The sequence below is a fragment of the Acomys russatus genome, chromosome 10, assembly GCF_903995435.1.
Source record: "Acomys russatus chromosome 10, mAcoRus1.1, whole genome shotgun sequence".
Lineage (NCBI taxonomy): Eukaryota > Metazoa > Chordata > Mammalia > Rodentia > Muridae > Acomys > Acomys russatus.
Window position 1 is genome coordinate 43,880,809 of NC_067146.1, and position 9,128 is coordinate 43,889,936.

General features: G+C 38.4%; 1 pseudogene; it reads left to right on the forward strand.

Moving 5' to 3' along the window:
- The first annotated feature begins 2,945 nt into the window (after positions 1 to 2,945).
- LOC127194137 (60S ribosomal protein L22-like 1) lies at positions 2,946 to 8,556 on the forward strand (annotated as a pseudogene).
- The last annotated feature ends 572 nt before the right edge of the window (positions 8,557 to 9,128 follow it).

Sequence of the window (9,128 nt, forward strand, 5' to 3'; positions counted from 1 at the left end):
TGTCCTTGGCTGGTGCCTTAGTTTGAGCGGGACCCCTGGGCCCAAATCTGCCTATCATATTAGCACACAACAAGAAAATTTGCTCAACCATGTTCATAGCAGCCTTATTCATAATAGCCAGAACATGGAAACAGTCTAAGTGTCCCTCAGTAGAAGAGTGGATAAAGAAACTGTGGTACATATACACTATGGAATACTACTCAGCTATTAAAAACAAGGAATTCCCGAAATTTGTGGATAAATGGATTGAGCTAGAAATGATCATAATGAGTGAGTTAACCCAGAAGCAGAAAGAATCAAATGGTATATACTCACTTATATCTGCATACTAGCCCAAGGGGCATGTCCCACAAAAGCCTTCACTTACCAGGAAACTGGGACAGAGGGGAAAGCACCCTATTGGGACTCTAAATGAGAGACGCATGGGAGAACAGCAAAATAAAAGGATCCAGAGGGTCCTAGAAATCTACAAGTGGGATCTTTCTTATCTGTCATTGTTGCTCTGTCTGCTATGAGTAGTTGGGTGGTTGTTCTCATAAAAGAAGAAAGTGCCCACACACTGTGATTCTCACTCTCTTTGCAGAGTGCATTTTAAAACAAACCGAAAAGACATCTCCCAGTCTTCTAATTGATCTATAAGCTTCAGGTGAATGAAGATAAAGCAAGCAAATCTGTGAGATTATCTGCAGATACCACCACATTCCAAGATGATTACATGTAGCATTCTCTACCTCCCAGGCTGTCTGTTCATATACCCTGAATTCATGCTGTGAATCTAGAAATCTCCAAAATATATTAATGGCCATATGAAACTTTTAGGTTGAAATATTTGGAGGTTATGAAAGATCTTTACTGAATCACACCATCCAGATTATAGCTTCTTCTAATTATATGCAAAATTACTACACCTTTATCCTGTCTTTCCCATGAGAGATCTGGCCTTGCTCAGAATTATGGACATTCAGGCACTGATATCAGTACAGAGATAAGAATCTCCACTTCAAAAACAAGTGTCATCCTATCCCTTGTGGTATCCTCATAGTGTCTTCATGCCCTGGCTAGTACCTTCAATTCTATTGACCAAACCCTTAGAGATGTGGCATATTATTAGTTATCATATGCTTAGAAGATATAAAAATATTAAACTATCAATGGAAAGGAACTGCCAATGAGCCCAGCTGGCCAACAACATTGATAGATCTCATTAATTCACTTACCTAACTTGTCTATAAGAAAATAAAGATGGCAGCAGGCCAATGACACCTCCCGTAGAACTCCAAGGAGTCTGAGAGAACCATGGACATGGTGTCAGAAAAGGTGTCTTCAAAACCCAAAATAGCTCTGGAACAACTAAGTGGGGAAAAGGCAAGCTTTATGGAAAGATGCTTTTAAAAAGTGGACTAATGAAGTTGGAAAGAAAGGTGACAGAACAGATCCACACATGGCAAATGTATATACACTTTAATGTTGCATCTCAGCCAGTAAGCTACAAGCACAACCAATGAGCCATAAGGTACTAGCACCAGGAAGATGGGTAGCACCCTGGACATCCCACAGAAACAGCTCAATATCAAGTAGTGTTGGCCCTAGGCCGGCCAGCCAGCTCCTAGCATGGGAACATCTTTGTCCCTCTTTCTCAACTATGAGTCTGCAGTCATCAATACCATGGCCCCTCAGCTGAAACTCCTGCTGCTTACCCTGCTGGGAGATGGAAATTGTGGAAACAGCATCACTGCTTGCCTCAGTGTTCTGGAGCTCCCTCAGAAACATGTAATTGTTCAATAGGGCTGGTCTGTGGATGGAAAATTATTCATTTCTTTATTGACCTCTTCCAATGACCTCCATGATCTGTGTTTCCATCTGGGGCCAGTGTTGATATCCTTGGCCTGTGCTGCCTTCTGGCTATGATCATGCCTGTGGCATGTGCTGCAGCATAGGGCCAAGTTGATGTCTGTGGTCTATATTTCTACCAGAAACCATGCTGAGGTCCTTAGATTATGCTGTCGCTGGAAACCATGTGGAAGCCCATAGTCTTACTGACTCCAAAGGGCAAGGAAGCTACTTTTGCCATGGCATTGATGACTGCATACTCATAGTTGAGACAGAGGGACATAAAAGACCTATATGACAATGACTACCCGTAGCCCACTTCCCTCAAGAAAAAACTAACAGCCTAAACAGAAAGCCATGGAAGAGAACTCTTAAGTCTTGTGATAACGATGCTTTCCACAATTAATGGCTTCCAGTGTGGCGCAGGTGGAGAAGGATTCAATTTCTTTAAAAGGCTGGCCGCAGGGAGTGTGAACATGCCCTAGTCACTAGGGCAACAAATTGGACCTCCTCCTCCTCCTCCTCCTCCTCCTCCTCCTCCTCCTCCTCCTCCTCCTCCTCATCCTCTTGCTCCTCCTCCTTTCTTCTTATATTTCTGCTTCTTTTGTTTCTGCTTCTCCTCCTCTTCTTTCTCTTCCCCCTCATTCTTTTTCTTCCTTTTAGGTAGGTCACAAAGGTGGGAGTGGACCTGGTTTAAAACTTCGGCCCACTTCCTCTGCCATACTTAGCAACGCAGCTCAGCAAAGGACTCTAACACATTTGGTATCGTCACTGGCTTTTGGCATTCAAGAGTTTCCACTGCTGTCTGATCGCAGCAATCTTATTTTTAAAAAGCTAACTGTAACACCCAGTGCAAAGTACATTTCCACTGTGTGTTACAGTGAGACTGGGAGCCTTGCCCTGAGTCCTCTAAGCAGCTCCTGAGAGAGAGAAACAGGGACCTCTAATCTAGAGGTCCTTCTGGAAACAAACAGCTCCTGGAATGGCCCGCTGGACACAGATGCATGCTACCACCAGATGCAGAACACCACGTGTGGGAGGGGGAAGAGTTTGATGAAAACATACTTAAATTTAAAGATTGGTCTAAATAGCTCTTCCCGTGGCTGCTGCTCAACATGTTACTGCAGAAAGACAGGAAGCCTGAGAAGTCACCCTGGATGGAGGTTTCATTTGGACCTTACTCATCCAGTAGAAGATGCAATTTACGATTCTGGAAATTTTGAACAGTTTCTCTGGGAGAAGGTTCAAGTCAATGGAAACACTGGAAATCATGGAAATAGTGTTCACATTGAATGCTCGAAGAATAAAATCACAGTTGTTTCTGAGAAACAGTTCTCTAAAAGGTGTTTGAATTATCTTACCAAAAAATGCCCTTAAAAAAACAATCTTCATGATTGGCTTCTTGTAGTTGCAGATGACAAGGAGAGTTAAGGAGCTTCGATATTTCCAGATTAGGAGAGATGAAGATGGGCCAATCTGAGGACTAGTTGGTCTTTGCTTTTAATAAAACGGAAGTAGGCTAACGAAACCTAAAATAGGACTTTACCAGCAAATAAAAATTATTTTACTCTAAAAAGATTGCTCTAAATAATAATTAAAAAAAAAAAAAACCTTATCCACCTCTTAATGCACACTCTGCACAGGAAAACATAAAGCTTAATTTCTAGGAAATCACAACCTATTGGTTATTCCTATAATAATACTGAATTCTGAAATATATAATGGAAAGTGATTCGCATTTTAAGAGAAGAGGGTCATATAATTTTATACATGCCTCTAGAGCAATTTCACAAAACACTCCCTCTGCCAAGTTGGTACAGCCTTCATCCAGCTGCCCAGAGAAATTGTCATGTAGTAGAACCTTTGCAGTAGTATTTGTGTCTTCTTCCACAGTGCTTACCATACTGAGCATCAGTCTGTATAACATAAGGGACCATAATGTTCTTCAATGGCAATGAAATATTTATATAAATTCTTGCATGCACGCTTTCCTGTCAGTACTTTTGAATATTCAGAATAAGAATTACAGCCACGTAGTTTTCAACTTTACTCATGCATAGTGATAATTTCTTATCTAGAAGCCCCTTTTACTTGAACTTTTGTTTTTATGTAAAATTTTTCTGGAAATGGGGGAAAATTTACAAGTCATATATATCTGAAGTGATGCTTGACTTGAATTTGATGTGTAGAAGTCTTTCACATATACAGTCTAAAGAATGGGTTTGCCCTGGAGAACCCATCAGCAAACTGTCAACGTCTCAAGTAAGGCCTCTTAGGATATGAGCATCTGGGGATTTCACAAAGGCTGTTTTCACATCATAAAATGCCAGTCTGAATTATTTGGTGCTATTTGTTTTTGCCATTTTATTTTTAGACTCAGAAACATCTTAACCTGTCATTATCCTGATGAATTTCTTTATTACAGGAGTCCATCTGAGTGAAAAAGCACCATGATTTCAGCCAATATTACCTGCTCTCTTCCCTGGAGAATTATTCCTCTGCAACTTCCTCGCATGAAATAAAAGATTTTGACAAGTTTTGGGATAATTTAAAAAGAGTGTTAAATAAATCTTTTTTTATTTAGCAATTGGTCAAGCTATATAACAAGCATAAAAGAGATTGAAGTTATTAGCCCTTGCTTTTTAGACTGGACTTGTAATTCAGGGCAAGGCAGATGAAATTGCCTTCTAGACTTCTGAGCTCATCAGTCCAAAGGACATGTATTTGTTCAATCTTCCAGTCACTCATTCAGGAAACATTTTATTTTCTTCTTAAGATTTTTATTTAATAATTTGTTAATTATTTTTATTTCAGGATGCTTGGTATTAACGTAGAGTTAATTACCATGCTAAGCATGGGGTCTTCAGCATGCTAGTAAGCAATGTAGTGCTGAGGTCCATCTTCAGCTTCATTCAGTACGTATTTCATAAGCATTACTTTCTACACTAAGAGAGACTCTAAATAACAACAAAATAGTAATAAGAGAAAAAGACAAAAATTCTGGTAAATATTTAAGTAAGCAAGTAGATATCAAGTATAGTTATTTCACCAGCAATTTTCTTTTGTTTTGTGGGTTTTGTAAATAGTAAGAGCTCAATAAATATCTACTGAAAGATACCCTAGCTTTTCCATTAGCTAAAAGCTACATGTTGTCTTTGATAAATAGGATAACAATTGGTTATTTCTAAGGAGCATTTCAAAAATAGAAAATGATAGCATTTTAAACATGATTCACCTAGCCTGGCCTGTACTAAACGATGGGACATAGTAGTTCATTTCTGTACTGAGTTAATCTCTACACCTTAAATGCATTCTGGAGTTGAACAAGGAGATGGCGATGCTCTGGTTGGACATGTACAGTGGATAGGTTGGCCATGCTTGAATTCGTGATGAAGGATGCGATTAGTAATTATTTTTCCCTAAGCTTCAGGAATGGTTTCTAACAACCTACCATTGGAATCAGATGATTGCCAAAGAGCAAGAGAGGTTGCAGTTGACGACTTGAACGAGTCTGACAAGTGGTATTGATAACTCTGCAGAATGAGTAATTGGTCAGCATGGTGTGAAGGCTAAACTCGTTAGCCAGGCAGTTCTGCAGCTGTGGCTGAGTATCAGCCTTTCCCCGGTGGCTTCCATCCATAAACTGAAGTGGTGAGAGAGAACGCAATGGTGGATGTGCCACGCAGAAAGGGAAAATGTATTGCCTGTACCTAAGTTCATCATTACGACATTTAATCTTTTAACAATTTGTGCTATATTCCTTCCCTTGGTTCACTACTTTGTCTAATATGTGATTAGAGTACACGGCTGAATTTATTCACTCCAAAATTGGGAAAACGTCTAACATTCCAGAAAATGCAACTAGGCTTACAAACGCCATGTCGCATCAAACTCAAATCCTTGAATTTGAAATAAACACCTCCGTTTGTGACTTTATTATGAACAACCCTTTCAATATTTTTCATTTTAATTGATTATTACTATCAGACCATCTATGAGTTTTCACTTGCAAAGTCTATCTATGAACATAGAGTCAAGTGGAAAGTATTTACTGAAGAACTAGTCCAATTAAGGTGGAATGCCAATATCTGCCCTTCACCTAATGAAAAGCCTCTAGGAAAATATAATGACATATTGTCCGTCTAGAATAGTTTCCATCAGTGCCATTTGTCAGAGTGTAACTAATGCTATATGAGGTGGTCATTGCATGAATAGAGTCAAAGTGTTTGGCATGTGTAGATTCCACACACAAATTTAGTTCATTTGCTATTTTTAATAAAAAAGTAAGTAGGTGTTATAAGTCATGAAATTATAAAACTGTTGGAAAACTAAAATAGGTGAATGAATAAGTGGTTGTAAATACGGAATAAGTTCTTGAACCTAAATGTTATTTCCTCTGTCTTAAATATTTTATTCATTAGAAGCAATAGAATAAGAAAATAATCATCACTTTTTCAATTTTCTCCTGGGCCAGGGAGAAAAGCCTAATTAGATAACATAAGAGAAATTATATAAAATAAAATGTAGCAGTGGGGTGAATTATCACAAGGGATTGTAATGATTTATTCACAACATTTTTGAACCTCAGCTTTTCTCCACCATTTTCTGTTAAACTTTGAAATGACAGTGGGGTAGAATCTTATATTTTCTTATTTGGATTGATATCCCCAAGTTCTTTGTTAATTGAGGAAACTTACATCATGTGCATTTTCCAAATGGCGGTGCTTTCAAATGAGGTATATTTTTGAAGACACTTAGTTCTCCTCTTCAAAAATAAGGTTATTAATCTTAGTTACATATTGCCTAATAACTAATATTTTGTGGGGAATAATCTTAAAATTATTAGAATTAAAATTTACAAAGAAAGTTATTCTTATTTGTATATAATAAATTTATGTTTTAATAATAATATTTCCCAAAAAAACTTTAAACCTTGTTATAGTTAAAACAATTGTTCTTCTCACTCACTACAAAATCAGCTACAAATATTAGTTATTTATTTGGCTGCTAGCACTTGAAGCAACAACTCTCACCTTTCAGTTAACATCACTATGCAAACTTTGCGATTAAAAATTTTTCAGGCATCTTTTACTTTTATCAATATCATTAACTATTCACTTGTTTTACGTTGATCATAGCAATAATTAAACAAAAGAAAAAAGAAATATTGAGATATTTCTATGCAAAAATATACAGAAAATAATCAAACAAGGACTACAGTTTAATGACTAATTATTTGCAAAGATATGCAAATGTTATAAAACCACATTATTCCACAATGACAAGATGTATCACATTTCAATAGTTCTTAGCTACCTGCTTACGGAATACTGCAAATTAAACGATATATCAAAAGAGAAACTACATTCTGGTCCTTTGTTACAATTACATTGTAACAAAGTTTTAGAAAGCACTTTTTTCTCCAAAAGAATAGAAGCATGACAAAACACAAACAAGAGTCTCCAATAAGTTTTTGCTAAAGAAACACCATTTAAATCTTACCAATTTAAGATAATTCAGTCATGCTATTTTGAACCAGGTCTAGGTGTATATGAAGAATAGTAGAAACGGGATAATTTCTGAAATCAAATATAGTCACCCCGGGCAGGAAAGAACACAGTAACACCACTGACAAAATTCACTTGCCAAATGGATTAGTCTCCAGCACCACAATGACACCAGCAGGTCAGTCTGACACTGAGCTAAGACAGAGTGACGTGTTCTAAGCAGAGATTTCACACAGTTCACAAGACAAAGAGGGACTGTCAAAGCAGATAAAGAACAGAAAACCAACAGAAGGCCCCGTACGCCCAAATAACCATGACCATAGAAGTCAAGAGATTCAAATCAGGAAGTCTTTAACAAAACACCATGAACTTTCTGAGGGGAGTTTCTTGGATTCAGGTGACAGGGGCAAATGACACTGACAGTGAACACCAACCAAAAGTAAGTGCAGATATCAAATCCTGAGTCTACGTTATCACTGTTCACTTTTACCTTCAACAAACAAACAAATCATATGATGGTAGCTTACACATCTACACATGAAATGTTGTTTGTATTTTAATTTAAATGGCATCACAATCAGAAGTTGTTTGGGCATAAAACCATCATATTTGGAACTAGAGAGATGAACTGTGGTTAAGAGTTGTTTTTCTGAGGGTCTGAGTTTGGTTCCCAGCATCAAAATTGTGAATTTTAAACATTCTTAAACTCCAGCTTCAGGGGACCTGACACTTCTAATGGCCAAAGCCACTGCACTCATGTCTATGAGTGTGCATACAGACACACGTCTGTGCGCATAGTTAAAAAAATAAAAATAAAATCTTTAAAATTTGCATTTATTATGAAAGCTGTAGCTGCCTCATGGCTCTACACGCATAATAGTGAGTCTAAACCAGATGTGAAAGTGACTGAATTATTGTCAAAATATGCTGGAAACATGTTCAGCTTTTACTCATTTGCAACTCACAGTCAATTGTGCCATCATTGAACTGTATATCAAACGGATGTGGTGCACATGGAGAGAAAATCAAGAGCATAGAAGCTGACATTGTCAGACAGCATTGCACATGAAGGCAGACGGAACACACACAGTAGTTTTCTTCCTTCGCTTCCAGAAAATCAAAATTGAGTTAGTTCTGAAAGACAGACAGAAGTCAAACAGATCAATGGGTGGAGAAAGCTTAAAGAGCAAAATCTGAGAACAGTATGGTGGTTATTTAATGTTTGTAGGCGCAAAGCCACAATAGTGTAGCAGTGGGGCCTAGAATTGGAGATACTTGGCACAACCACAGAATTGTCACTGACACAACAGCATATTTATGTCGTTCTGCCATTCACATCACACATCCCCCTACATTAGAGCATTAATGTCTGCCCAGTAGTCCCCTGGATGGCAACAGAAGACAGTGCTCTTCTGGACCCTGGGCAACATGGAATGAAAGCAAAACAAGACCCCAGAAACAAAGACCTGCTGCTTCACCTCTGGACCAGACAGACATCGTTATCCTCCTCTCAGAATCATGAAAAGAGTAAAGGGCCAGCTGTAGTTTGTAGTCAATGCCAGACAGACTTCATCAAGTAAATAACCAAACTCTGAAGTACAAATAAAAACACGTGGGTGGAAAAGACACCCTAGAGGCATTAGCTCTAAGGAGGAGTGGGGGAAGAGGAGATAAGAAAGCTGGGACCATCCCCCCGCTGCAGCACAGGAACCTGTGAGGAAGCAGCTGTGCGTGCCTGGTGATGGACATGCGACTGGATTTGGCAGTGCTGAGCAGCACACAACAGGTACA